The following is a 27107-nucleotide window of genomic DNA, read 5'->3' on the forward strand; positions in this document are numbered from 1 at the left end:
GAAGGCGACGGGAAACCATACGACAGAGCCATGATGAGGAAGGCGGATGGAAACAGACAGCAATCCCGTGATGAGGAAGCAGATGATGTACCAGATGTCCAACCCATGACCTAACCGCAGACCCAACTACATCCATTTGGGAGCAGAACAGCTGGACCAGGACCAACCATGAGCGAGCTAAGTCATTTACAATATTTAATCACAAAATTTTTGGTTTGCCTACACATGTGCCTTAGGCATGTGCCGATGGGCCAAATATAAACCGATATATAAGAAATGCAAGTGAATGTTACCAGCGAAGTGTGAGATATTTAAGTCCGTAGTTACATGATTTAGCAATACAGCATTAGATTCTAATGTGTTGGATATATACGTCATCGTATATCGGTCAAAATACACGTATGTAGCGTGAGGTTTGAAAAAAATTTTGGAAAACAGCTGATAGTAATGACATACTGGCAGATTACAGAGATTTCGTATTGGTAATGCTACAAGTCGACGTCATGATTGGTTGCGCGCGGTGTAAAATAAACATATGAAATCACGCATTATTTTTGATTCGCAATAAGGGCATTGAACTCAATCATAGGGTATGAGATATAGCAACTTTAAAATGTTGTTTTAAGAAACATAGTGTGGTAGTTTGACATGGTCATGTATTCGGGAACGCGACGAGTTAATATTAAGGCTACGATGTTAAGATATTATATGGATGTTGAAGTAAGGTTGCAATTGTGCTAACTTGAGGAAAAGTATGAGTTATATAGTGATATGAGAAGTTATATACGCACTACGTAGAGGCCATTGAGTGCCTGCAGTTTAAGATAGGCCACACTACATTCTTTAGATTCGTATACGTGAGATTGCCCACACCGCTGGAGTGACCTAAGCCAAGGTATGAACAGAATTTACTATTGTAGAATTATGCTTGTGACGGGATCGTATGTCAACTTTAGATGCGCTGTAATGAATATCGGAATACAACGATACGTTTTATAGCTGTGTTTTGACCAAATGCATTCACGACACCGATAAATATATTATGTTTCTGAATACAGCGACATAGCGCTTCCATTGTAACTGTGTATGAATAAAATAGCTTGTATTGAAGTAGAATGTTATGGAATATAACGAAGGAAAGGGACATTGAGCCTAAAAGACATGTGTATGACAGCCAAAGATTATGTTGAAGTTAGTTAGATAGCTGAATAGATTAACATATTCTCTGCTTGAACTTGCGTTTTCTAAACGAACTACAGCTAGGGAAATGTTAGAGTAGGAGCCGAATTTAACAGGCACTAGGAACAAATGCCTTAGTTCGTAAGTAGTTATCCATGCACAACGAGAACGTAGCAATAAAGCATGAGTTCGGATTTATTAATAGGGATTTATTCATATGGATTTATGCAATTAAATTTACGCATCTAGATTTACTTATTCGAGTTTACTTATCAGCTACGATTTACTATTTAATATTCTCAACGCTCAATTCTAATATGATTGGCGATTAAATATATCTGTGATATACAGTTTAGTCCTGCAATTTAAAGTTATAATTTGGTTCAATTTCAAGTTTGAGCTTATTAGTGGACTTTATAGACATTTCAGCTTAACCGTGTGTTTAATTCAGACTTGTGTAATTAATCTTAAAGCAAATGAGCTCTCATAACAACTTGATTGTGTTGGTATTGTATCTATGACTTAACTGCAGTATGGACCTTAGATGTCCAGTGATCGATTGTAAATATGTACATACGCAAATTTTATTTCACGAAGGAACTGATCTAGATAGTTTATGACTACATATTATTTCTCTTTCTACGAGCCAGCGCTGACTCACAATCCACACTTGTTAATATGCAACGTCAAGTAATGCCTTGCATAAAATTCCAATTTAATAGTCCAATATTTAATCAATAAATATCTTGTTTATTTTCTACAATTTTATGTATCATGAGTTCTTTCATTGTAGCCTAGTTGGTAAGTTAGTTGCTTAGCTAAGAGAATTTTTGATTAATTAAGTACTCCATTTAGTCATGACCAGTTCTCACGTAGTTAAATACTCTGATTTAAAAAAATTTGGTTGACGATTATTACTATATGTCATGAGTTTCTATACGCGTCACCCGTGAGTTGTTAATCTCTTCGTAATCACGTTAAGCGTATCTTGAAGTAAGATTACATGTCTTAGGCCGCTATTAGCCGTGGGCGACTAGTTGCCAGCGGATTTAAGTACCGGGCGATCAGTGGCGCAACTTGTGAATACTTGCTCGGTTCATACCGGGGAATAGCCAGTTGAGAGAATGGCGTCCTACGAAGAACTTCTTCTTCTTGAACATCTATTAAAAAGGAAAAACCGAAGGGTTAGGAAAGTGCAGAAACATCCTATATTTGTTTATACATTGTTTGACGATGTAAATGGGGATGACAGTAAATTTTTCAATTACCTGCGCTTGTCAAAGTCGTCATTTTGCGAACTGCTTGGCCACATAAAAGAAGAAATAACGGAAAACGACATACGACTAAACAAGTGTTTCCCAGTTGAGCTGTAATTCACTAATAGAGCCATATAATGGATCAATGGTACTTGTAAATGTAAACGATTATTGAATTTATATGGGCATTACATACTGTGTTTCCATATAAGAGTAGTAAACGTTTTATAATACTCACACACCAGGAGAGTTGACTATGCGGTTAGGAGCGCGCAGCTGTGAGCTTGCATCCGGGAGATAGTGGGTTCGAATCCCAGAGTCAGCAGCCCTGAAGATGGTTTTCCGTGGTTTCCCATTTCCACACCAGGCAAATTCTGGGGCTGTACCTTAATAAAGGCCACGGCCGCTTCCTTCCAACTCTTGACCCTTTCCTATCCCCTCGTCCCCATAAGACCTATCTGTGTCGGTGCGACGTAAAGCCTCTAGCAAAAAAATATATATATATGTAATACTCACCTCAAGTTCTTTAAAATGCTGTTCCAAGAATTCAGTGTTTTTATTTTGTCAGTGTAGGCCTAAGCTTCAGTTCTGGAATCCCAAGTGACCGGTTTTCATTCTAAGTCAAAAATGGTCTTCATTATTTATTTGACTTCCAAATTATTTTGCCATCTCCTTCATTTGCTGTTGTAGTTTATTTGATGTCTCCATCTTCAATAAATAAACTATCACAATAAGTAAAATATTCACTCTGCCACAGCACGATACCAAACAAGGTAATGAAGAAAGATAATGGTTAGGTGGATCGCTGATTCAATTGCGTTCCATCGTCCGCATTACGTCAAGCTGGTGTGAGAACACGAACTTGAGTGACGTTTCCGTATGCGCGGGGAGGTACATCAGGCGACTAGTTGCGCTACTAGTCGCCAAGGCTAATAGGCTACATTTACTGCAATGCCCCGTCACGCAGTTGAGCAACTAAAAGTCGCCAGAGCAGTCGCCGGTTCAGATGACGGCCGGCAACTAGTTGCTCAGTTGCGCCACTAGTCGCCCGCGGCTAATAGGCTCCATTTGATCCAATGGTCCGTGACTCTCCAGAGCAACTAGTTGCGCCACTAGTCGCCCACGGCTAATAGCGGCCTTACTTGGCAATTGAAAACCCTGAGGTATCCGCTGAGCGACCCCATTTCATATGATTAGGCAGCCCAACTACGAGTTAGAAATGGAGGTATCGGGTAAAGAATGATAACGTTCGAATTGACGCACGACGTTACAAACTGAATGACTGCATGTATTGGAAGCACCCAAAAAAAGACTATTAGGCAGAAAAAATAAATAAATACCGGGCGACTTGGCCATGCAGTTAGGGGCGCGCAGCTGTGAGCTTGCATCCGGGAGACAGTGGGTTCGAACCCCACTGTCGGTAGCCCTGAAGATGGTTTTCCGTGGTTTCCCATCTTCACACCAGTCAAATGCTGGGGCTGTACCTTAATTAAGGCCACGCCCGCTTCCTTCCCACTCCTATGCCTTTCCTATCCCATCGTCGTCATAAGACCTATCTGTGTCGGTGCGACGTAAAGCCAATTGAAATAATAATAATAATAATAATAATAATAATAATAATAATAATAATAATAATAATAATAATAATTGTTACGGAGATATCCGTGGTAGTTAGAGGTGAAAGAAGGTGCGGGCTGGAATAGGTCTCAACTACAGAATTAAAGTTAATTTAAAACTTTAACAAAGGTTATATTTTCTTTTCAAAATCAACAATTAGCAGAGTATAACAGGTACCAAGTAGCAGATCAACGAATTAACAATTTACAGTTTGTTACATGATTTAGGCTTCGAGCCCCAAGTCTAATTTCTGAGCTCACAGCTCACAACCACAATTGCTAAATGGCAGAAAACCCTTAAGTACAAGGAGCACTTGCTCCTAATTACAATGTTAAGGAAAAGAGCAGACCCGCTCTCAATTTTACGAGCCTCTCAAAGGCTACAACAAACTTCATTTCTATCTGCCCTTAAGGCACACAAGGAAACAGGGGTAATTAATACCCAACCTACGGGGCCTTCGCATGAAGAAAACGAAGCAGGTTAAGTTAATGGCCCAAAATACAAAATGAATGGAGGCGATAACTTGCACTCCTACACCAAGTTTTGTCTAAAACCTATGTGGCGCTAGGCCGATCATACAGGGGCTAATCCCAAGCTAGGGAGGTGACACGTATGAGAAAACTTTACTACATTAAAGAAGAGAAGAACGGTTGTGAAAACGTAGTCACCTCCTTTTTCAAAAATGAAGGGGAGTTCGAGAGGGTGAAGCACTCTCTATCCCCGCTTTACAGATTTGTAATTTATAGATAGACAGAAAAGAATTTATATTTTAAAAAGGTAGGTTACATACTAAAGGTTTCGAACCCTCCCCGAGAGTTAAACCTCTGAGCTAGCAAGAAATGAAGATGTTAACAGTCCATTACCTTGTAGATGATCTGCTGTTTGAAGAAAAAGGCGCTTCCCGCCCCCTGCTACATATTCACACACTAAGAAAGAAGTTACTGAAGTGGCCCCGAGACAAAAAAATTCAGCAGTATACCCTCGTGGAACATTTGAGACCTTTCAGGAATGAGTAGACACACCCTTTCGCTTTTATTGGATAGCTGAACGTTACACATCAACATTGAGAAAGAAAGACACTATTGGTCAGAAATTAATTACAAAAATTAGTTATTGGTTAAATTCAAAACAGGCGGAAAGAAAGGATAACTGTTGCCAACCCCCAAACCACAGAACAAAATTTAGTAAAAACAAAACTTATGAATGCTAAATTTCTTCAAGAAAGTTCATTCCTTTACACCAGAGTGCGTTATCAAAGTTTTGGTAGAGACATCTGTTAGAGAATGTCCAAACTTCTTGATACTGAGCAAACAAACACACATATCAAAATAGACACAGTTCAGAACACTTCAAAATTACCAAATTTACAGTAGTGACATATTCCGAGAAACCGTTGAGTTAATACAGTTTGTTAAAGTTCAGGCTTTCTCCTGTAGAGAAGTTCAACTGGCGCAATATTTAAATTCGCGGCGTGGAGGTGTACCGCCCGGTACAATAATAATAATAATAATAATAATAATAATAATAATAATAATAATAATAATAATAATAATAATAATAATAATAATAATAATAAATTGGTTCCTATACATGATGATACGTGTAGGACATTGTGTGTAATTTTAACCTCCGATGTTTAGCGCAGAACTCGAAGCAGCAAAGAAGATAAATGTGTAATTATGAGACTTCCATAAAATGCGTTCGAAAGCCGTTCATTATGGCTTGACCTGTGGTGCCGGGTGAAGCGAACTGATGGGGGCTTAGCTCGCTGCCGCGCAAAATCAACACGACCTGAAAGGTATTTCGAGCAGGCTGTAATGAAAGCGTGAAAATTTAACATTCGCTTCATGCACTTCCCTTCTTAGTTGTATGAATAAAAATACAAAGCAACGTGAATACAAATGAAAACTATGACTTCTATTTTGTTAAAAAATTATAGACAGGGTAGAGGGGCCTCTTCCCTTGTCAAAGATGTGAAAGGCGGGGAGGTCAGAGGCAAAATGATTCACAACCACTGCTATACTGAGAGTCAACTCAAGACCTTAGCGGTTCCTTTGATGTTAGTCAGACGTCTGGTCGGCGAAAAGTCTTCCGCAGCGCCAAATAGTTCCCTCGGTTTGTTACTTGTTCCTGAAGTCAGGAACTTCCTTCAGTTTGGTTAGATATTCTGGTGAACTGACTTGATGAATTACAAATTTTTGCCCTGTATAAATATGGAAAATTATATCACGGGTGGTATGTTATTCGGGTTCGTTACCAACTCTTATATTTCATACGAAGATGGCTATGAATAGTTATTGTTCTCAGTGGTGTATGTATCAAATTAATAATTATTGAATATGATATTGATATCTTAGCGCACTGTGTACTTAGTAAGCTTTGTTCGAGTTCATTCCATTGCTGATAAGTTCGCATAATATGTGCGACGTTGAAGATGGATCCAAGAAAACTGTTGGCAATACTGGCTGCAACAGCATGTTCAGTATTCATAATGTCTGCCAGCTGTGAGCAAGACGTGTGTGATGCTGTGACGCTCGAGTCCCCTGTGAAATACTTCAAAGCTAACAAAAATGGAGAAAAATTTAGTAGGAAATCTAAACCAAATTGTTTTAAACGTTTACAGTAGCCTACGAGATGAGAATCCACTGTGGACTGTGGAAGATGTGCTGACCGGCGTTCTGTACGGTGTTTACGATGCTCGCGTGGAATTTTAACTCCGCGGAAAATCCAAGTCTCCAGCGAAAGGTCGATGTGTCAGCTCAGCACTCGCCGTAAATAAAACAGGAAGGGCCTTAACACGGTATGGGAATAGGATTCTTGGCGTATTGGATGATAATAATAATAATAATAATAATAGTTTGTAGGCCTACTTTGCTTTATATTTGTAACCGCCCTCTACCTGCAGAAGTGTTGTCATGAGGGGATTATGAGTTCGTTTTTACCTTCCGAGTGACGAGACTACAATATTTACAACGTTCCTGGAAACATTGTATTTGGCAATCCCACTCACAGGTGTTTCTTCAGCTTTTTGAACTGTGAGAAACTGCCACTGACAGTCGCTGCACGAGAGCGGAATCGTATACTTATGTTGTAAGTCCCCATATGCCTCACACAAATTGCATTATGAAATAAAAATAAACCTTGCTCCTCTTGCCTCGGTATTCGTCAGTAATCTATAGGTTTTACATGGTCAATAAAGGAATAAATAGGTATGGTGCGTAATCAAAGTACAGCTATGTGAAAGGATGTGATTTTGTTTGATGCTTCACTATTTCAGAATGAAGTACTTGTCAGATAGACGCACGGCGTTAATAATATGTAAGCTGGTTGTGGCGGACATAGAGAACGGAGTCGGGAAAGAGGGAACAGGGGACGTGCTCACGTGCGGAAGGATACTTTTTCTAAGCTCTTGAGTTTGTGGCTACTCCTACCACTACTCTTATACCTTCATATCTTCCACACAATATAAATAACATTTGTTTGAGCGCCAGTTGCTTTTTTAAGAAAAACAACAAAATTCGGTAGAGCATACCTCTTATATCAATTATCTCAAGGCGTGAGGTGATAAACTCACATATCTGACAATATACAGGGATATGGATCAGCACAATATTAAATTACTGTTGCATTTCCACAATTGAGGATTGTACATGGAGCTGGAATCACTTATTATAATTAAAATAAAACTGAGTTTATGACTATAATTTACGTCACAATGAACAATCATTGACGTCTTTTAATTTAACAAAAAAATATATATAGTGAGATTTGCGGTACTAATAAAAGGACAATTTAATCTAAACAAAAAAAAATTATTGGCATGAACTTCAAGTGAGATGTGATATCGCCGCTGATTACATTCTTCTTCATGTTATGAATGCATAACATGTCTGATGCTTTAATTACCTGATGTCTGCATACACCGCTGTTGAACTTGAAATTCTTGGGAAAACCTATGAGCTGAAGTCGGGAGCCGTCTGCTGTTATCTTCTTATATAACAAGGAGTTGGCCTACATACCATGAACGCGTGTAGGGAGCTCCAATGTAATTGCGTCCACTCAATATATTATAAGTAATTGGAAAATATTATTGAAACATCTTGTGAAGTCCATCCTCACAAGAAGATGATGTTTCTTTATCAGCATAGTACCCGTCTCTGCTCGGATACAACCACCACTTGTAGACCTCCTCGATTATTACAAGACCTCTTGAAAACACAACTCTTAGCTCTGACCATCACTCTAAGACCACTTCTTCCATTTGATACATCTGACTGATACATATGATCTGATAGATATGATCTGAACGATATGATCTGAATACCTCTCACCACCGTTGCATCGATTTTTATAACCTCGCGATGACGACTCATCTCCCTACTCTCTGTTCATCCCTTCCACTTCAACATACAGTAGCTGGCGAATACTGACACTTGGTCGCAATCACGTGCCCACGCACTGTTGTCATCAGTCAAGTGTTGTCTAAGCGTGCCCAAGCGGATTGCAGATGACTAAGTTTCATGCGTCACCGGGAATTCGACTTGCACAGTTAAACATAGCCTCGATTGCAAAATACTATGCCAGCTCATCTAGCCAGAGTTACAAGCCATAGCATGACTATATGAAACCAACAAATCTCACTTACAGCAATACAGAATAATTACAAACAAATTTCACTTAACCTATGATTAAATACAATAATATGCGTGATGCCTAATTATTACAGTCTAAATGATGAGAAACAGAATATAAAATCTAATGAATCGGGTTAATAATAATAATAATAATAATAATAATAATAATAATAATAATAATAATAATAATAAATACTGAATGGAATCTGTAACCCTGTTGTACGGTTACAAGTTGAATTTCAGTTATAGTAGAACGCCGAGCTAATTAAGAAGGATTTACAGGTTTTTAGAGCTTGGCAGTAGCATTCTCTTATTATTCACGGTCAAATGAGTTCATTGTCCAGGGTCACGCGATAAAAATCCGCATCATTTCTGATTAGCAACATATGGTGCTGGCCAATCAACTCTGTGTATCTGTTCTTCCCAGGGGTTCACACCATGTATGGTGATCACGGGACTTTCCTGCCAAGTTTCTACCGTCGTATCTGAACTGTGTAAATCAACTCGTGTACTTATGCGACTCTGACGAAGTTACGCCTATGAAGCCGTGGAATATTACATTTTTTTCTTATCTTACACTCTTTTTCTGTACTGGGATCTGAGTACTCCTTTCTTCAGTTCATGGTAGATATGTACAGAATATCCCAAAAGTCACTTTACGTTATTGGTTTCTTAAAACAATTATAATTTTAAAAAATAATGTACAGTTTTTATTGCTAGCTATTACTGATAATGATTAGTGTATCAGAACTAGTCTGCCTCTGTGGTGTAGTGGTTAGTGTGATTAGTTGCCACCCGGAGGCCCGGGTTCGATTCCCGGCTCTGCCACGAATTTTTTTTTAAAAGTGGTACGAGGGCTGGAACGGGGTCCACTCAGCCTCGGGAGGTCAACTGAGTAGAGGTGGGTTCGATTCCCACCTCAGCCATCCTCGAAGTGGTTTTCCGTGGTTTCCCACTTCTCCACCAGGCAAATGCCAGGATGGTACCTAACTTAAGGCCACGGCCGCTTTCTTCCCTCTTCCTTGTCTATCCCTCCCAATCTTCCCATACCCCCACAAGGCCCCTGTTCAGCATAGCAGGTGAGGCCGCCTGGGCGAGGTACTGGTCATCATCCCCAGTTGTATCCCCCGACCCAGAGTCTGAAGCTCCAGGACACTGCCCTTGAGGCGGTAGAGGTGGGATCCCTCGCTGAGTCCGAGGGAAAAGCCAACCCTGGAGGGTAAACAGATTAAGAAGAAGAAGAAGTATCAGAACTATACCGACAAAAAAGAAATCAGAGATGCTCTTCATGTTATGTTAAGAACGATGGTGGAATCGGATTGGCGGTGAAAATGTTTTTTTTTTCGAGAAAATGAGGTTACTTTCTTACTTCCGCGCGATTCAGATTGACGAACTCGCGTTCTTGCCCCCACCGTTCTTACCGCCTCCGGTGGTCCCTAACCCGCTAGAGGAGAGATCCTCACTTGGACTATGTGTAAGTAGGGTAGCATCCTGCTTCATGAATTTACCGAGCTCAGAACATTTAAAGCAAGCCTCAGACCTTATGGGAGTACCGGAGTGCAACTCCATTTGACAGGTGAGGGAATCCTTGGAAACAACTTGGCGAACGAAATAGAATTCGTCCTGGGTGTCTCAACATGCGGAAAAGACGTTATAAGGTGACAATTTTTTATACTGTGATATAGGGCCTAAAATAATAATTTCAAATATTTTATTATATTTTGTACAAACCCGGCAGAGTTAGTCGGATTTTTGAAGGGCGGAAAAAAGTCTATCCGATACTCCATGCCGTACGATGCCTGCATCTGAAAGATCTCTGGTGAATTGTGGTGTTCACCCAACAAAATTAATCGAAAAGTCAGCCATAGACGCTGCTCAAGAGAAATTCGGTTTACTCTGCTCTCTAGTAGGCCTAGAATAAAACCTGACGTCGAAATTGACGAGCAAGCAGCCATTTGGCGTCAAATTAAAAACTCTTGCACACGGTAGCCAAGGTCATGCGATTATTATTACTATTAATAAAATTATTATTATTATTATTATTATTATTATTATTATTATTATTATTATTATTATTATTATTATTATTATTATTATTATTATTATTATTATTATTATTATGGTCCACTGTATGGGTTACTGCAGTCACGTTCGAGTTTGTGAACCATGGGCAACGGCTGAGTGGCCTTGTAAATGGTCCTGAGAGTAGGGATGCCAGTTGATACGGAATGGGAGTGGGCATCTCGGACATATTCTGAGTCATGGCCCTCCTTGTGCTCAGGCGGCTAGGACTATACAATCCACCGGTGGTCCCAAACCCGTTAGAGGAGAGATCCTCACTTGGACTATGTGTAAGTAGGGTAGCATCCTGCTTCATGAATTTACCGAGCTCAGAACATTTTAAGCAAGCCTCGGACCTTATGGGAGTAAGGAAGTGCAACTCCATTTGACAGGTGAGGGAATCCTTGGAAACAACTTGGCGAACGAAATGGAATTCGATGGGGATCTCTCAATATTAACCGGACTTATGGAGGAAAGAAAGTAGAACTGGCTGAGTCAGCAAAGAGGATGCATCTGTATGTGCTAGGAGTAAGTGATATTCGGGTAAGGGGAGATAACGAGTAAGGGATAGGAGATTATAAAGTGTACTTGACGGGTGTTAGAAAGAGAAGGGCTGAGTCTGCGGTAGGGCTATTCATCAGGAATTCTCTTGCACGCAACGTAGTTTCTGTTAGGCACGTAAATGAGCGAATTGTGTGGGTAGATTTGACAGTTGGAGGAATTATAACGAGGACTGTCTCAGTGTATTGACCATGTGAGGGTGCAGATGAGGATGAAGTAGACAAATTTTATGGTACATTGAGTGACATCATAATCAGGGTCAACAGCAAGGACAGGATAGTGCTACTGGGCGATTTCAATGCGAGAGTTGGAAATAGAACTGAAGGATACTGTAACCGTCCAGGCTTCTCCAGCCATATTAAATTAGTGTACAATCCTTTTACGCTATATCACTCGATATCAAGATTATCCGCCATCGGCAATTATTCATAAAGACATATTAATTTAACTTCAATCATATGTAAATAAGGTTTTTGGAATTATATTGTATATATCAGAACATCATTTATTATTTAAATTATTATATTATGTAGGATAGGAATTCATTATGTATTGTAAATATGGTCAATGTTGAGACAGAGTTGGTGTCGTTTCATCTCATACTTGTGTACACGGAAAAGTTATTCTTGAAGCGGGGAAGTTGGACGATTCACGGGTTTAACTCATGAGCAAAAGGTAGTAGGCTATACAGCGACCCGCGCGCGAGGCTAACAAGCCAGGCATCTACATCATCGTCACGCCTACTGGTTACCTGTGAAGAATGAAGAGAGGGAGATGGTAATGCGATCTACGAATCAGATGCTTCGTTGTATTGAGTTTTGGTATTGAGCTGCTACCAAGAGTGGGGACTGCCCGGGGATATATTATCTAGCGCGGAGCAACCCTCGACTACCACTACCAGAACCACAACTACTTTATTATTCTTCAGACAGTGTGTTGTCGCTTCGACACAGTACTTAGCTGCTGTGATGCTGTCGGATCAGGGTGAGACGGAACAAGATTATGACTTGTGATATATTCAGTAATTATTCTGGACGAAGAACTACATTTAGTTCACGTCCACGAAATTTGGTGCAAGTCTGTATTGTATCAGTAGAATAGCTAAGTTGGATTGAGATTTTCTGTTGACATGGAAAAATTCATATCTCTGTATTTTCTCCTCCTACGATCAACGGTGATCAATTGTCACAAGTACAGGGCCAATGTCTAATTTAAAGACTAGGCAATTAGGGAGTGCTAGTCCAGATAGCCCAAACCATATCACAGAAGGATGGAAGGATGTCCATGGAGCCAATTCTACAACGAGAAGAGAGGAACAAGTTACCACGGAATATAGATGACCTCAACGGAAGCTGCAATTGGTGAGAGTCAATTAGATAAAGCAAGCAACAGTTAATTTCAGTAACGTAGATTCTAAAATCCCTCCAAGCTTTAAGGAACTTTTCCGATTCATCTCATTTTTGTATAATAAATTCATTTTATTTTATATTGCGTTAATTTTCTTTCTCAAGCGATACTTAATACTTAATTATTTAAAATCCTACCCCTAAGTATAAGTCTCTATGCTAGTAAATATAAATTTTGCTTTACAGTTTTGTTTAAAACTGTAACGCTGGCGCCCAAACATTACATAGAGAAATGGGAAACCATGGAATGATAATTGATTCTATTTGCGTGGCAAATTGCGGGCAAGCCACATGTAGTTTATATTTATATCCATGTGTCCCCAAGTATTAACTTTCGTCTCTTCAAGTGTAAAGTTAGGAGAGCGAACAGTTACAATACGAAAGGGTGATTGGTAAATGTGCTGAAGATATGGAAGCTAATAGGAATGCGAATCGTTTGCTGGACTTCTGTGCTAGTATGGGTTTAACAGTTACCCATTCTTCAAGCATAACGCTATTCACCGCTACAAATGGGAGGGTAGAGGTACCAGATCCATAATAGACTATCTATTAACCGACTTCGAATTCAGGAAATCTGTTAGGAATGAGTGGGTTTTCAGGGGTTTTTCAATGATACAGACCACTATCTGATCGGTGGTGAACTATGTATCTGTAGGCCTAGGATAAAGAAAGTGAAATCTGTCTGCAAACGAATAAGGGTAGAAAATCTCGAGGACGAGTAAATTAGACGGAAGTGCATGGATATGATCAGTGAGAAGTTCCTAACAGTAAGCAGGTTCAGGATATAGAAAGAGAAATGGTGGAACAGAGGGATGCTGTAGTAGAAACAGCAAGGTAATGCCTAGGAACAACTGTGTGTAAAGATGGGAAAAAGCGAACATGTTGGTTGAATTATGAAGTGAGAGCATCTTGCAAACGTAAAAAGAAGGCTTTTCAGAAATGGCTGTACGTAAATGAATGAAACAGAGCGAGACAAATAGTTGTTGAATCCAAAATGAAATCTTGGGAAGATTTTGGTAATAACCTGGAAAGGCTAGGTCGAGCAGCAGGGAAACCTTTCTGGACAATAATAATCTTGAGAAGGGAGGGGAAAAAGGAAATGAACAATGTTTTGAGTAATTCAGGTGAACTCATAATAGATCCCAGGGAATCACTGGACAGGAGGAAGAATATTTTGAAAATCTTCTCATACGCAAATCATGCTGGTAGTGTCGCGAACAACCTTATATCGGTCTGTTTTGAGACAAACTTTGCTTTACGGGAGTGAAAACTGGGTGGACTCAGGATGTCGTGTTAATACGTTAAAGTAACAGACATGAAAGCAGCGAGAATGATTGCTGGTACAAACAGGTGGGAACAATGGCAGGAGGGCACTCGGAATGAGGAAATAAAGGCTAATTTAGGAATGAACTCGATGGATGAAGCTGTACGCATGAACCGGCTTGGGTGGTGTGGTCATGTGAGGCGAATGGAGGACGATAGGTTACTTAGGAGAATAATGCTGTTATGGAGGGTAAGAGAAACAGAGGGAGCCCAAGACGACGATGGTTAGACTCAGTTTCTAACGATTTAAAGATACATGGTATAGAACTAATTGTGGCCATGCCACTAGAGGATGGTGGCGACGTTTAGTAAATTCACAGAGGCTTGCAGACTGAACGCTGTAAGGCATAACGGTCTATAATGATGTATGTATGTGTATTATTATTATTATTATTATTATTATTATTATTATTATCTTCCACAGGTATATTATAGTGTTTTCATATAGGCCTATTTTGCATCTTGTGTTTTACAGACTGTAGGGAACTTTCGGGTTATACTCAATGAAGATATAAGGAAATATGACGGAAATGCAAATAACCTTGTGTGAGACACATGAATATTACAACACTGCCCTCTTATCTGTCATGAGTAATCACTCACTGTTGGCTTGTCCTTCTTATGTAATACCAAGTCTTGCTGTGCATTTCGAAGATTTCTAACCGAGCAAGTTGGTGGTGGGGTTAGGGTCGCGCAGCTGTGAACTTACATTCGGGAGATAGTGAGTTTGAATCCCGTCGGCAGCTCTGAAAATTATTTTCCGTGGTTTCCCATTTTCACACAGGGCTGCGGCTGCACCTTAATTAAGGCCACGGTCAGTACCTTACTAGTCCTAACCCTTTACCATACTTCCGTCGCGGAAAACCTCCCATGTACCAGTGCGTCGTGAAACAAGAAGCAAACCAACGGAAAAAAAAAATTCTGGCTCCGTAAGATCTACTTTCTGTATAATCCTGAGCTCGATAGCTGCAGTCGCTTAAGTGCGCCCAGTATCCGCTATTGGGGCGATAGTAAGTTCGAACCCCACTGTCGGCAGCCCTGAAGATGGTTTTCCGTGGTTTCCCATTTTCACATCAGGCAAATGCTGGGGCTGTACCTTAATTAAGGCCACGACTGCTTCTTTCCCATTCCTAGCCTTTCCCTGTCTCATTGTCGCCATAAGACCTATCTGTGTCGGTGTGACATAAATATAGCACATAAAGCACCTTAAAAAACTTTCTGTATATTAATAGAAACTAATTCAAATCACAGTCGCCATCGTGACTGTTTCTGCTGCAGAAAACTCTCTCGTTCGTTCGTATGCAATGGAATGTAAAACAGAGCATTGCGTTGTGATGAACAGAGTGTGAGTGTAATGAAATGGCGTATGGCTTTTAGTGCCGGGAGTGTCCGAGGACAAGTTCGGCTCGCCAGGTGCAGGTCTTTTGATTTGACTCCCGTAGGCGACCTGCGCGTCGTGATGAGGATGAAATGATGATGAAGACGACACATACACCCAGCCCCAGTGCCAGCGAAATTAACCAATTAAGGTTAAAATTCCGACCCTGCCGGGAATCGAACCCGGGATCCCTGTGACCAAAGGCCAGCACGCTAACCATTTAGCCATGGAGCCGGACAGTTTGAGTGTAAGTACGTAGTTACTTGTTAGTCTCGGAGGATTGACATTGCGGATGAAAAATACATTATGTGTAAAAGTGTGCGGGTGGGGGTGGGAGCACTTGCTGTTATCGCACGAGGCGGTAAAACTCTTTAGAAAGACCCTAATACAATGTCAAATCAGCTTGGGACCCCGTGGTTGCCACCCTACGCTGCCGAATAGCAAGCCCCGGAAGAGACATCTCTTTTAGTCACTTTCTATGACCACGCAGCTTTCTATCCCTCACTTACAGGAGGTGAATGTCGTTCTTGTGTCGACCTTCTTCGTAAATTTTTCTGAGTATTTCCATTACAACTGCTAAATGCACGTATGTTAATGAAAATGAGATCACTATAAAGGAAGGCTGTGAAACTTACAGAGAAGTGAGTGAGTTTGTTTACTGGGCCCTGCAATGCTATTATTTGGACTGTCATGGTACGTCTATAAATAGAAGGCTATCGAGGAGTCAAGCAGTTAGTGTATCAGAGTCAACAGGTTTTGAACTTTTCTCCAAGAGTCACTTCACCTCGTCATGATAAAAAGGCGCAGTGTAAACATACAACAGAGTTTGAGCGGGGAAGAGTAATCGTCCGGTGTCAGTCTGCATTTTCGCACCACGATGTTTCTTAGTAGCAGAACAGTGATGCGAGTGTGGAAGCTGTGAACTGAACAGAACAGGACGCATAGAAAATATGACAGTAGATCACGACTTGTGACAACACCACGGACGGTAGACATCTCATCCGCACGACAGTGGCGAATCAATCAATCAATCAATCAATCAATCAATCAATCAATCAATCAATCAATCAATCAATCAATCAATCAATCAATCAATCAATCAATCAATCAATCAATCAATCAATCGTCCGGCTCCATGGCTAAATGGTTAGCGTGCTGGCCTTTGGAGACAGGGGTCCCGGGTTCGATTCCCGGCAGGGTCGGGAATTTTAACCATAATTGGTTAATTCCCCTGGCACGGGGACTGGGTGTATGCGTCGTCTCCATCATCATTTCATCCTCATCACGACGCGCAGGTCACCTACGGGAGTCAAATAAAAAGACCTGCACCTGGCGAGCCGAAGTCCTCGGACACATCCCGCCACTCAAAGCCATACGTCATTTCATTTCATCAATCAATCACCACTCATCTTCCTTTAGGACTGTCGCCCAGGATTCAAATTCTTATCAATTGTTTACTTAGATTTCAAAGAAGTTGGTGATTGCACAGCAGGTACATCCTCTTGCGTGGCCAACTCGTTCGCCTGACTTGTCTCCTATTGGGAAAATGAATGATCGGTCGACAACCAGCCCGTCGAAGTCTTCCAACAGCCAGCATCGTGTATAAACAAAGTGGCAAGATATTTCCCAGGAGATATCTAAACACTCTGATTCAATGGCATGACATAGCAGCCGTCATTACAGCTCGAGGAGATTTCATGAAAAGCTGACCTATCATGTGTATTAATCTGAAGCTTTAATCATTCATGTATATCAATATTAGTAACATGTATAATATATTATTTTCCTCTTGACTTACTCATGGTATCACTATTCTCGTAAATAGTACTGTAATGATGGTAATAATAATAATAATAATAATAATAATAATAATAATAATAATAATAATAATAATAATAATCTTGTTCTGCCATTTTCTTGTACATACTGGCGGTATTGCGGGTACGAACTGTGTCGTACATGTGGACATGACCAATTTTACTGCTGGATGCCCTTCCTGAAATCAACTCTAGATGGAAGAATTCATTCACTATTGTTTGTTTATGTGGTTGATAGTGTGATGTAATCTGTTGTGTGTATGAAGAGACATGTATTGAAAAAGCACAAACACCCAGTCCACAAGCCAGAGTATTAACCAGGTGCGATTAAAATCCCATAACCGGTCTGGGAATCGGACACGGAACACTCTGAGCCGAAAGTCTTGAAGCTGACCATAGCAAAAGAACTGAGCAGTAATAATAATAATAATAATAATAATAATAATAATAATAATAATAATAATAATAATACCGGGCGAGTTGGCCGTGCGCGTAGAGGCGCGCGCCTGTGAGCTTGCATCCGGGAGATAGTAGGTTCGAATCCCACTATCGGCAGCCCTGAAGATGGTTTTCCGTGGTTTCCCATTTTCATATCAGGCAAATGCTGGGGCTGTACCTTAATTAAGGCCACGGCCGCTTCCTTCCAACTCCTAGGCCTTTCCTATCCCATCGTCGCCATAAGACCTTTCTGTGTCGGTGCGACGTAAAGCCCCTAGCACAATAATAATAATAATAATAATAATAATAATAATAATAATAATAATAATAATAATAATAATAATGTCCTAAACTGTCAGGTTGCAGACCTTATGAAGTTGTGCCATACAGGCAGCCCGCATGCCAATTTCGACTTTCGGATAATGCTGTGGTCTGGTAGTGAAAACGGCATGGAGTGGTGGTGATGGGATGGTCAACCAACTCCTCGCAACTCTCCAGAGAAGAAAAGAGGAAGAAGTTCGACCTTTCGAAGAAAGGTATAGGTCAAAGAAAGGGAAGTGTGACGAAAGGCCTTGTAAATCCAACACCGAAAGGGTTGGAGAAGAACACGAGTTGAATAAGAAAGAAAAACCTGACCCAAGTGAGTGGAAGAAGCCCTCCTGGTGGACATGATCGTTAAAGGAATCAAGTCTATATATCTGACTTCTTGGTTAGCTAGTTCGAGTCCCGTTCATCGAAGTAATTTTCATCATCAGAATATTGGCCGGCTGGCTAGGAGAGTTGATATACAATTACTAACCACTAAATTTCGTGCCAAAAACCTGGATTCAATTCCAAGCCTATTCGCATGTTTCATGTGGAGTGAGGACATTTGACACAGTTGATGGTGATTCGTCCATCGGATGGGACTGGTGTTATTCGACAGGAGTAGGCTACGTGCTGACACCGAGTGTTACCCTCTCCCTACGTCATCATGATCATCATCATCATCCCACATCCAGATGCGCAGGTCGCCCATAGGTGTGAAACAGAAAGACCTGCACCAGGCGAACAGAAACATGTCTTTCGGACACTCCCGGTGCTAAATGCCATATGGTAAATCTTCTTCTTCTTCTACAGCTTTTCCCACATCTGTGAGGTCGCGGGTGCGAACTGCGTCACACATATGGATTCGGTCCTGTTTTGCGGCCGAATGCCCTTCCTGACGCCAACCCTATATGGACGGATATAATCACTATTTCGTGTTTCTGTGATAGTTGGTATTGTAGTGTGTTGCCTGAATGAAATGAAAACCTACAACCTGTTTTCCAGTCATTGACCGGGTCAGGGAAGGAATGAATAAATTATATATAGGCTATTAGTACGATGGGGTTGCCACTCCCAAAGTGATTTATTAATGACTCATAGATGCTATGAAATGAGAATGGAGAGTGTTGCTGGAATGAAAGATGACAGGGTAAACCGGAGTACCCGGAGAAAAACCTGTCCCACCTCCGCTTTGTCCAGCACAAATTTCACATGGAGTGACCGGGATTTGAACCACGATATCCAGCGGTGAGAGGCCGCCGCGCTGCCGTCTGAACCACGGAGGCTTGTTGCATGAATATGAAGAGGAAAGTGTTGGGAGAAACACAAACACCCAGTCCCCGAGCCATAAGAATTAATCAGACGTGATTAAAATCCCTAACCCGGCTGGGAATCGAACCCGCCACTCTGCCAAGGAGTCGGACAAACGGCATATGACAAATAATTAGTAGAAATCATATCAAACTCAGCTACGGACCTCGTGATGCCGCAGGATTCCTAAATTGTGTGTCCTTGGAGATCCCCTTTCATTCACCTGTTACGAGAGACAGGGGATACCTCCCCCACCCAGAGCCGGGTGGCTGGCCTTGCTTCACGCTTCCACTGCATGCGTTATGCTGACATTGAGTTCGCCGCAACTCCCACAGCGTAGTGCACTCTTCATGAAGTTTCTACATGTTTTGTTTGTTATTGTCGCGTTTATTTTTTTGTTCTCAGTCACGTGCAGAGCTTAAGACTACGTGTTAAACCAAAACATACCTGTTAGCTCGCAGCTCTCCGTGTTTGTTGGATGATAATACTTGATTACATGTTTACATTGGTAAAGAAAACAACGCGTATTAACTTTTATAGTCTTTTCCAAGCTCTGTTTATCGTTAAAGTGTTAATGTCCTGTGTTCAGTTCCCCACCCTGCCCTGCTAATATGAAGTTCGAACTCCACTCTCCAACAGCCAGAAAGTAATTTTCCCCACTTCTATTTTTGGCGATTAAAGGGATGGGTACGCTTAAGCGAGCGCAGAAAACTCCACCAAATGACTTTCGTCCACCAGCTGTTGTTTTCAAACAGCCCCTCTTATCTATTAATAATCGTTCTGGTTAATTGCTCGAAATAGCACTACATCGAATAAGTACCTACAAGCTTTCCATCCTGGTCACAGCTTCGAAACTATGCCTGTTAGGCATTGAGAACTCTTCTTCGTCTGTCAAATAATACTCCCCCCCCCCCCCCCTCATGGTGCAACAATCCCGAAGGGCCATGGCCTACCAAGCGACCGCTGCTTAGACCGAAGGCCTGCAGATTACGAGGTGACATGTAGTCAGCACGACGAATCCTCTCGGCCGTTATTCTTGGCTTTCTAGACCGGGACCGCCATCTCACCGTCAGATAGGTCCTCAATTTTAATCACGTAGGCTGAGTGGACCTCGAAGTAGCCCTCAGATCCAGGTAAAAATCCCTGACCTGGTCGGGAATCGAACCAGGGGGCTCCGGGTAACAGGCAGACATGCTACCCATACACCGCGGGAACAGCACGTGTAAAATAGCCTGCCATTAATTCTTCCACACTACATAGAGTTATGAGATACACGATTCCAACTTGTCTCTGGGATTGTCAGCAATCAGCCTAGGGAACCCGAAAACTGTGGACTCAACAGTAATCTCGGTTATTTTGGACATTCTTTATGACACTCCCCCTCCCCTGCGAACCATGTGACCTTGCCGCGGTGGGGAGGCTTGCGCGTCCCAATGATGCAGATAGCCGAGCCGCAGGTGCAACCATATCGGATGGGTATCTGTTGAGAGACCAGACTAAGGAATGGTTCATCGAAAGGGGGGTAGCATGGGCGGCAGTGGATGATTGACTGATATGGCCTTGTAATAATACTCAACATGGCTTAGCTGTGTTGATACTGCTACACGGCTGAAAGCAACGGGAAACTACAGCTGTAACTAACTAACTAATTAATAATAATAATAATAATAACAACAATAATAATAATAATAATAATAATAATAATAATAATAATAATGGGGCATGGCATCTGTATAGGCTTGGTGGTGACCTAATGAGGATAAAATGAATGGTGAAGTCATCATAAACACCCAGTCCCCAAGTCAGGGGAATTAACAAGTGAGGGGGTTGATTCTGAAAATCGAACCGTGGCCATCGGATTAAAGGCAAGCATTCTATCCATTTAGCGACAAGCAGGACTTTAATTTGCTAAACTTTAGGCTAACATCTCCACTGATCAGGGGTTGAGCATTGGCAGTAGCCGAGACCAGGGCAGTAGCTTGTGAAGCAGCTTTGACAACACAACCAGGCTACTCCATTGGCTATTGGCCGCAACTCAAAACGTCGAAGGCTTGACGTTCACTAAACCAACCATCAAGAAAGAGGTAACCTAAGTCTAGGGGTAGCCCTCGTCTTGATCCCAGCATACGACACTGCTCCAAGTGCTGTTGATCTCACTCTTTGCCGTAGAAGTATGTCTCCACTTATTACCTGGCATACATGATCAGATACTCATTCAAGCGACCATTTTCCTATTGTCATAACTTTTTTTTTTTTGCTAGTTGCTTTACGTCGCACCGACTCAGATAGGTCTTATGGCGACGATAGGACAGGGAAGGAAGCTGCAGTGGCCTTAATTAAGGTACAGCCCCCAGCATTTGCCTGGTGAGAAAATGGGAAACCACGGAAAACCATTTTCAGGGCTGCGACAGTGGGGTTCGAACCTACTATCTCCCGAATACTGGATACTGGCCGCACTTAAGCGACTGCAGCTATCGAGCTCGGTGAATGATTTTTTTTAATAATAATAGATTTTGTAATAATATTATATCTTTCATTCTTTTTCGCCGCCTTCTAAATGTTACTTCTCGGCTTATACCTGACAAAAGTATGATCTTCTCGACATTTACGTTTAGAAAATTTTGTGTGTTTATTTTCCTGCCAATCATAGACTTCTTGTAACTTTTCGACTGTCCAATAAAATGAGAGGGTGTGTCCGGATTTAGTCCAGAGCCTTCTCGAACCTTCCTCTCGTGTATAAAAGCTGACGCCTTTTCGAGCTAACTTGTCGTACTGATCGTCGTGTTATTGAGTGTGTGTGCTAAGGCAGGAGACGGGTGCTTCATTCATCGGCAGGCAGAACACCAGCAAAGGTAATGACCACCATCTTTCTAACTCAGTAGTTATCTCCGCAAGCCGACCCGAGGGGAAGGTTCGCTATCTTTAATAATGTAGCCGTAAATTTTCTAAAATGCAAAACTTTCTTTCTGCTCATGTAAAAGTTCAAGTTAATCACAAGTACTTAAACTGAAAACCGGGGATAGAGAGTGCGTTACCCTCTCGAATTTCCTTTCCATTAATCTTGAGGTGACTATGATTTTGTAACCATTTTCGCTTGTAAATTGTAACTTAACTTGTCCATCTAGTCACCTCAGTAGTTAAGGATTAGCCTCTGCGTTGTCGGGACACAAGTCCAAGTAGGGGTTTAACCTCTTGATTTCAAGGAGTGCAAGTGTCCGCTCCATACATTTCCATAAAGGCCCAGTAGAATGGGTACTACATACTCCTGTGTAAACTTAAAGGTAATTGATATGGTATTGTAAGTTGCAAGTTGTGCCTGGAGAGGCCTGAAAGTGTGAATTTTAGTGAGTAAAGACGCTCTAAACACCAATGTAAAACTTAAATGTTGCCTTGAGTAGGCTGTAAGGGTTTGGGAGCGTAGTCTCCTGGGTAGAAGTAGAGCACTGAGGCTCTTTTCTTCAAATGTCAAATATATATGTATAATATTGAGTGGACCGAGCTCGATAGCTGCAGTCGCTTAAGTGCGGCCAGTATCCAGTATTCGGGAGATAGTAGGTTCGAACCTCACTGTCGGCAGCCCTGAAAATGGTTTTCCGTGGTTTCCCATTTTCACATAAGGCAAATGCTGGGGCTGTACCTTAAGTAAGGCCACGGACGCTTCCTTCCCACTCCTAGCCCTTCCCTGTCCCATCGTCGCCATAAGACCTATGCGACGTAAAGCAACTAACAAAAAACAAAAAAAAAAAATTGAGTGGTGCCTTTGGAAGGCCGTAACTTGTAAACGTTGGAGCAAAGTGTTGTTCGAAATTGCGATTTAAAATTTCTTGTGAAACAAATTGGGAGATTCGTCTCCTTGCCTATCTACTAAACGCAACATTAGCGATGTTGGGACCTTTGTAAATTATGAGCGTGAAGCTCAAACTTACCAATTCTTGGTTTTTCTGTTTGTCGATTTTGTACCAAACTAGCTCTGTACCTGAAATCTTGTTCTTTCACCAAGTGAATAGTTTTGTTAAAATTTAATATCTGAAAAGAAATATAACCTTCATTTTAAAGTTTTAAATTCACCTTTGACTCTCGTAGAAGACCCATTCCATCCCGCACCTTCTTTCACCTCTGCGTTCCACAGAATACCCCGGAACGTGTCAATATACATCTCCATCCACACACAACTAACCACATATGATGGTACATCTCTCCACACAAGGTTGGAGTCAGGAAGGGCATCTCGCAGAAAAGCTGGAGCAAATCCGCACGAATTGTTGGCCCTGAGAAAAAGGCCAGAAAGAAGAATTTGTTATCATAGTAGGGTCATATACATTCATGAAGCTATTGAAGTACCAAAAACAAAGACAAAGACACCTCCGTACAGGCCATGAAGGCCCTTGGAGGAGTGGAAGGTAAAGGTTTCCATCATTGTTAACCGCGGCATGTGATGGGTAGAGTGGTTAGTTCTACACCCGACCGCCTTTGCCCCAAGGAATTAACCTGGTACTCAGTTTTGGTGTAGGCTGAGTGAACCTCAGGGCCATATGCCCCTCCGGAAGTGGAAATCTCGTTTCTTAAATTTTACGACTTCCTGACGGGGACTCGAACCCACGTCCTTCCGGGCGAACCGAACACGCCTTTACCACCTCGGCCAGGCAGCCCCTATTGAAGTACCAGTGAAAAATGGTTTACAAATTTGTGGAATGAATCACTGAAATGCAGAATGGCCTTTTTTTTTACTCAGGAGAGAATCATGCGCATCATGTCAGGTGTTGAGTGTCTGTAATAATGTTTTTTAAATTTGCTTTACGTCGCACCAACACAAATAGGTCTTATTGCGACGATGGGACAGGAAAGGCCTAGGAATGGGAAGGAAACGGCCGTGGCCTTAATTAAGGTACAACCCCAGCATTTGCCTGGTGTGAAAATGGGAAACCACGGAAAACCATCTTCAGGGCTGCCGGCACTCAACCACCCGAGCCACTGAGCCCGCCAGCTTGCGCAACACTCAACTACCAGAAGCACTGAGCCCGCCAACGTGGGCGTGAACAGTTGACACTGTGTTATGTTTAAAAACACTATCACCGGGCGAGTTGGCCGTGCGGTTAGGGGCGTGCAGCCGTGAGCTTGCATCCGGGAAATAGTGGGTTCGAATCCCACTGTCGGCAACCCTGAATATGGTTTTCCGTGGTTTCCCATTTTCACACCAGGCCGATTCCTTCCATTCCTAGGCCTTTCCTATCCCATCGTCGCCATAAGACCTATCTGTGACGGTGCGACATAAAGCAAATAACCAATATATATATATATCTTACTTTTTTTTGTTCTCCCCATTTCGCAAAATTGCGCGCTGCACCTTGGTCTCCAAACCGTGTGTTGGTAGAATCGAGTTGGTTCTTTCTCCACATAGGTTTATGCTTATTTCTGCAACGGAAAAGAAAAATCTCAGTATCTAGTGAAACTGATAACAGGAAATATTTTACAGTGGCATATTTCTCGTCACAGAAGAATGTCACCTTGAAGAGCAGGAGCTAACTCACTGACACAGTTCTCCGCTAAAGCCACAGTGAATTTGCGTTTCCTGCGAACAAACAAGACTTACGTTTTCTCTTGGAGTCGTAGAGTGCACCGCGTCCTAATAAAAGAAGATCGTTTGTTCCACTTGAGGTGCATTGTGGGAGTAGACGTTATGTTTACTTTCCCCAACCTCTTACACTCTCTGAACTTCACCTCGTTTCTCACTGTCAAGGTCAGACGATGGTACGGTATTCCAGATACTGGGAACATACATTTTCAGTGATATCTAGACATACTTCAAAGGAACTAAAGAGGGAACATTGTATATAAAAGTACATGCCATACTTGTTATTCATTTATGTGGTTCGAAAGTTTATGACCTAAAGAAGTACAAAGTATGCAAGCAAATATGTCCTAAAAACTAGCTAAGTATGATCTAAAAAAGGTCAAATATGACGTAAGCAATTTTGGAATAGCTGGTAAGTATGAGAGTATTACCAACATCAAACGTGCCAAATAAGTGATTGGCGATAAAACAGCAGACACATTTAATCATGCAAACTGACAGAGCTAGAATAGGTACGTCAAGTCTTTATACATTTATTCAGTATCATAGCCCTGAGGTGCAGTTCGCACTCTGTTTTCCTTTAAAAAACAATAAAAGCAGAAAAAACGGAGTGTTAGCAAGATTTTAGCTATCTCGGAATCATCTTCTAAACCTCATACCTATATGAAAGAAAAAGTATATCTACTACAGTATTTTGAAATCCTGTGTTTGAAACTCCACGCAGATAACATGTACCTTGTTGAAAACGAAGCCTTAATTTAAACAATAATGCTCAATATATATGACCAAATAAGACCTTATATCATTACAATGAGCAAAATATGACCAAAATAATATAAATGACTGAAATATGCATTTATATTCAATATAAACTTGCTTTCAACGTGGTCAGAAACCGATCATCCGTAGTTTTTTTCAGTTTCGGGTGAAATGAGCTCAGGAAAGAAATATGACTTTTCCTTAACATCCGAACTTATTCATTTACGAAGCAAATTGATAACATCAGTGCCGGCCTGAGTGGCTCAGACGGTTGAGGCGCTGGCCTTCTGACTCCAACTTGGCAGGTTCGATCCTGGCTCAGTCCGGTGGTATTTGAAAGTGCTCAAATACGACAGCCTCGTGTCGATAGATTTACTGGCACGTAAAAGAACTCCTGCGGGACAAAATTCCGGCACCTCGGCGTCTCCGAAAACCGTAAAAGTAGTTAGTAGGACGTAAAGCAAATAACATTATTATTATTATTATTATTATTATTATTATTATTATTATTATTATTATAACATTAGAAGCGCCAACTCTATGGGGCCCATGACTTTTAGATGCATCCGTAAAATATTTGTAAGAAACACACCTTATAAACCTAAGCATTTAGGTAAATGAATTAAACAGAAAGAGTTTGAGCGCGTTGAGCCTGCGTTGAGGTAGTGGTGACGAGCAGGGATCCAGGAGTGAGGAATATCCTAACCAGCTCTGGAATTTCAGTGTTAATACATAGCGGTATTTGTTTTATCCTTATCTATAAAATGTTAAGTAAGTTTTTGCTCGATATACAAATCCACATCTCTCCACTGATCAGAAGGCCTACCGACATTTGCGCCAATGCTCACGAGGCACTCGGACGGGTCATAGAAGTACAGTAGTTATATCGTCAAATATTTAATGAAATAAAATTGGTCATAATATATGATATACAGGTACAAAAGTTTTATGTGTTGACGTCATTTTTTACACCAAATCTCTTAAGGAATAGTCTAGACACACGAAAAGCATGGAAGTTAGAGTAGCAAGGAATAATAGGCTGGACACACGAAAACATATAACTTCAAATAGCAAGGGCTATCTATTATACATTCTAGCAATTATTAGGGAGAATGGTAGGAGGGTACTCGGATTTGGGGGATAAAGGCTAAGTTAGGAATGAACACGGTTTACGAAGTTGTATGCATAAACCGCCTTCGGTGGTGGAGTCATGTGAGGCGAAGAGAAGAGGATAATGGACTCTATCACGAAGGGTAAAAGAAGGGGATGGGTAGCAAGACGACAATGGTTCGATTAATTTTCTAATGATTTAAAGATAAGGCATATAGAATTAAGCCAGGCCACAGAGCTCATTACAAATAGAGGATTGCGGTGGCGTTTTGTAATTTACAGAGGCTTGCAGACGACTGAACACGGAAAGGCACAACAGTCTATAATGAAGATGTTCGTGATTATTATTATTACGTATTAATGTCGGTGGTGCTGATTA

This window comes from Anabrus simplex, chromosome 7 (assembly GCF_040414725.1).
Source record: "Anabrus simplex isolate iqAnaSimp1 chromosome 7, ASM4041472v1, whole genome shotgun sequence".
NCBI classification, from domain to species: Eukaryota; Metazoa; Arthropoda; class Insecta; order Orthoptera; family Tettigoniidae; genus Anabrus; species Anabrus simplex.